The sequence below is a fragment of the Octopus bimaculoides genome, chromosome 3, assembly GCF_046866305.1.
Source record: "Octopus bimaculoides isolate indiv1 chromosome 3, ASM4686630v1, whole genome shotgun sequence".
Lineage (NCBI taxonomy): Eukaryota > Metazoa > Mollusca > Cephalopoda > Octopoda > Octopodidae > Octopus > Octopus bimaculoides.
In genome coordinates, this window is record NC_142930.1 from 122,923,184 (window position 1) to 122,928,183 (window position 5,000).

At 38.2% G+C, this 5,000-nt stretch overlaps 2 long non-coding RNA genes across 2 annotated transcripts in view; one reads left to right on the forward strand and one right to left on the reverse strand.

Moving 5' to 3' along the window:
• Window positions 1-727, reverse strand: part of LOC149136676 (uncharacterized) — a 13,591-nt gene extending 12,864 nt beyond the window's left edge. The window contains exon 1 of the long non-coding RNA XR_016240929.1: window positions 1-727. This exon is cut by the window's left edge and continues 570 nt beyond it. This is a non-coding gene — a long non-coding RNA (uncharacterized LOC149136676).
• Window positions 1-5,000, forward strand: part of LOC149136673 (uncharacterized) — a 367,529-nt gene that overhangs the window by 258,386 nt on the left and 104,143 nt on the right. The gene's annotated exons all lie outside the window — the stretch shown is intronic.

Sequence of the window (5,000 nt, forward strand, 5' to 3'; positions counted from 1 at the left end):
GAGGTAGAAACGCGTGTCTACGACTATCTTCTTTCCTCCAGACAATAAGCTTGTCCTTTTCCATAATGGCATTTCAGTTTTGGAGAATTCTTAATTCTTGAAATCTTCTCCCCTTCTCACATAGATTTAGTCTTAATTGTCAGTTGGAAATTATGATATAACCTCTAGAGCCGGATATAGTTTTAATAAATCAAAGAATTTACGTTGTATGGTAATTGATATACATCTATTCGCTTGTGTTGTTCAAGTATCTGCCACTTGAATTATTTCTTTAAGCTAATCTTTGTTGAACGGAAATTAGACTTTTCATATGTCCCCCAGGTAGTAAACCTCTCGAGTAGTTAGAAATAGCAATGAACATTTTTCAGATCAGCTTTTGTCTAATAAGAATCGACACAAAACTAGAAAAATATGAACGCAAATGAAATATCAACAAGGGACATAACTTTTATATTATTTGCAAGAATTATTTCCCCTACGTTTCAAGGGAAATAACTCGTCCTTCGCTGCATTAATGTTTCCTGTTGAATCGATATTTTTGTCTGGAATACATTGTGCTACGGTCACAATGGAGCACCTCCTTGAAGGTTTTGTTTGAACAAATCTACCACAGTACTTTATTGATAAAGCCTGGTACTTATTCTAGCGGAATCTAATGGCGAACCGCTATAATGCAGCGATTGTTATGATGCAACGATGGTTATGACACAGGGATGGCTATGATGCATTGATGTTTGTGACGCAGCGTTTGTTATGACGCAAAGTTTGACACGTTTGTTATGATGCAATGATTGTTATGACGCTAGGATGGTTATAACGCAGGGGTGGTTATGATGCACAGATGGTGACGTAGGGATATTTATGACGCAGCGATGGTTATGACACAGCGATTGTTATGACGCAGGAGTATTTATGATGCAGCGATTGTTATGGCGCTGGGAGGGTTATAACTCAGAGATGGTTATAATGCACGGATGGTCATGATGTAGGGATGGTTATGACACGAGGATGGTTATGACACGGGGATAGTTATGACACGGGGATGGTTATGACACAGGGGTGGTTATGACGCATGGCTGATTACAATGTTGTGATTATTATGGTACAGGGATGGTTATCACGAAGCGATCGCTATGATACAGCGATGGTTATGATGTAGAGATTCTTATGACGTAGTGACTGTTGTGACACAGGGATGGTTGAGCGTAGGGACTACTATGAGGCAGGGGTGGTTATAACATAGCAATTGTTATGACACAGGGACGGTTATGGTGCAGAAATAGTTATGACGCAGCGTTAATTATGACACAACAATGTATTATGATACAGCCAAGGTTATGACACAGGGAAGACTATAATGCAGCGATTGTTATGACGCAACGATTGTTATGACGTACTGATTGCTGTAACGTAAGGGTGACTGTGACATAGGGCATAGGGATGGCTATGACATACGGAGGGTTATGGCGTAGGAATGGTTATAATGCAGCGATAGTTTTGGCTCTGGTACTATCATGCTCTATAGCTTTGGCTTGTCTACAGCGCAAGTGTAGCTATGGCACTCGCAATGACACAATTAGGTTAAGACAGAAATATTACAAGGCTACAGCAGAAACATTACAAGGTCAGAAATATAACTGTATTTGTTTTTCGGATGTAGATGTAATTCGTTGGCTGTTTAAAAACTACCGCCTAGCGTACTTCATTCTTTTGCAAGTATTCAAACCGGAAATACACGGTCTAAGATAACTCGATGTCTAGAGGCACTGCTTCCTACTGCAACAAGCTCAGAGTTATTCGTTGCTCCACTTACCTACCTCCTCTTCATTTGTGCTTGAGGTCGCACAGAAGACCATGGCTGCTTCACTTCCTACTCTGTTAAAACCATTAATAATAATCTTCTGCATTCTATTAAACACTGTATAAAACCTAAGTTCTTTTTAACACTTAAACGGTGGATATCATCCATTGATGTTTCATTAGAGAACAGCGGATGTTATCAATTGGTGTTTCAAAATTTTTACACGGACATCATCAATTGATGCCCAACCGTCTACTTCGTCAAACTCCCCTGTTTGATATGTGTTGTGTCATTGTGCCTGGTTGTATTTGTATATGTGTATGTGTGTGGGAGTGTTTGGGTATGTCTCCATATGTGCACGTGATTATACATGCGTTCAGCCCACTGCATTGATTTTCTGAATCACTAACTGCATTAAGAGAAGGCGAATCAGTTTGCTGTATAGGTGTCTTATGTATGTACATATATACGTCTGTCTATCTGTCTGAGTCTATGCATTCCTTCTATTAAAAATTATATAGAGTATGGTGTTTTTTAATACTTAATGGACGTCCTCCATTAATGTTTTGTTGAGAACAGCAGACGTCATCAATTCATGTTTCAAATATTTTACATTAAGACTCCAATCATCGATTGGCACCCGGGCGTCTACTTCGTTGAATACTCCTAAGCGTAAAAGACTCTTATCCTTAGGAGAACTCAAGTCGCAAATGGAATATTTATTTATACAACAACGAAGAAGATTTTTTATGACCTCTCGTTGTCAACAGATAACGATGATCTAGATAGCATACAAGAAAGTAATACTTCAGCTACCTCTGGATGGAAAAAGAAAAAAACGATTTTTCTCCATTTGTACACACGTTCAGCGACAACGCGGAAACTTCAACTTAATTTGTACGCAAATGATTTTATTACCTAATTGTCCTTTGTTTTTAAAATATCATTTTCAAAGTTTTAGTACCTATTCCCCTGTTTATGTGTATGTGTGTGTGTGTGTGTGTGTGTGTGTGTGTGTGTGTGTGTCTGTGTGTGTGTGTGTTATTGTGCGTGCTTGTATTTGTATGTGTGTCGTCGTGGAAATGAATATGAAAAATTACCTTCAGAAATTTCTAAAAGAAGCTATTATTATTATTATTATTATTATTATTATTATTATTATTATTATTATTATTATTATTATTATTGTTGTTGTTGTTGTTGTTGTTGTTGTTGTTGCTGTTGTTGTTGTTGTTGTTGTTGTTGTTGTTATTATTATTATTATTATTATTTTGCCCGTTTGGTGCACACGCTCGTGCGCACATTTCCGCTGTTAAAGGGTTAAACAATTCAGATTATTATTTTACACTATCATTTTCCACACCAACACTGCATTTTTCACTCCTCCTCCGCCTCCTGCACATCATCATCATCATCAACATCATCCTCGTCGTCATAATCCTCTCCCCCCACCACCACGACCTCCACCACGACGGCCACCGCCGCCACCGTCGCCGACACTACTACTGTGCACAGTCTATGCAGGAGAATTTTATTTAGCTTTCTCTCTATGTGTCTCTGATTCTGTTTTCTTGGTACCACCATCTGTCAATCTACCTGCTTATAGGTCTGTCAGTCTATTTGCTCGTCCATGTACGTACGTACGTACGTACGTAAGTAACGTATGCCTATCTGTCTGTCTGTCTGTCTGTCTGTCTGTCTGTCTGTCTGTCTGTCTGTCTGTATGCATGCATGCATGCATGTATGTATGTATTTATGTATGTATGTATGCATGCATGCATGTATGTATGTATGTATGTATGTACGTACGTATGTATGTATGTGTGCGTGTATGTACGTGTACTCGTGTATGTATATATGTATGTATGTATGTGTGCTCGTGTATGTATGTATGTATGTATGCATGCATGTATGCATGTATGTATGAACGTATGTATGTGTGAGTGCGCGCATGTACATGTATGTATGCATATATATATATATATATATATATATATATATATATATATATATATATATATTATATCTATCTATCTATCTATCTATCTATCTACCCACCAACAGCAGAGTACAATTTTCTACATAACGTACCAACTTACTCCGTCCCGTAGACAACAGAAAGAGATTTTATTTGCAGAAACTAACCAAACTAATGACAGACAAAAGCTATTCCCTTGAAATCTTTCAGAATTCCACAACCAAATGCTATGCGGCGGAAGTGCTGATGAACGTATGGCTTTTCAGTTTTCCTTTTTCTTTGCGGCAGTTTGCCTGCAAATATCCGGTACAAGTTGTTATTAAAACTGTTACCCACCTACTTAATCGCCATATCATAAATGAAAATAAACCCCCACATTGTAATGATATTTAAAGCTGTCACTCACATGTTCAAACTAGCTTTCAAATATATTCCTGCGTTTCCTTTGCTGTACATCAGTTATTTTACGTGTAAAAGTACAGTTTTGATTCTCCAATTCCCCTGACGCTACCGTTATTATTTCTATAGTTGGTTTTTTTATCCGGGAGGGTCGGGAACTTGTGTCTTTCACGCGTACACACCCCCACATACCCACACATATATACATACTACATACATATATACATACATATATACATGCATATGTATGTATGTATGCATGTATGTATGTGTATGTGTGTGTGAGTAAGTTATTTGAATTGGAAATTTTGGCAAAGGAAGACCAGAAGAGATAATTTTCGTTACTCGGTGGTGTTGTTGTTGTTGTTGCTACTGCTGCTGTTTTTGTCGTTATTATTATTGTCGTTTTTGCACAGCTTCTAACACTGGAGATGTACTACAGTGTCAGCTATTCACTACCAGTGAACTAAGGTAACACTTCTTATTTTTCGATCACCTTCCGGAGTATTCGAGCGGTTCCAAGCAGTGCTGTTTTCTGTAAGTGCTCCACCCTTATTGCAGTCCCTATTTGTTCTACGTACTTCTCGAGGTTTTTGATCACTGTTCCCAGGCCTCCAACAATTATTGTTGCTATTGCTACCTTTTTCATCGACCACAACTGCTTAACTTCCCAAGCCAACTTGTCATATCTCTCGACTTTTCTTTCTTCCTTATCGCATACCTTGTTGTCAGCTGGGCATGCTATATCTATGATCCAGCATAGTTTGTTTTCTTTTTCAATTAAGACTATGTTCGGCTTCTTATTCTCTACCTCATGGTCGC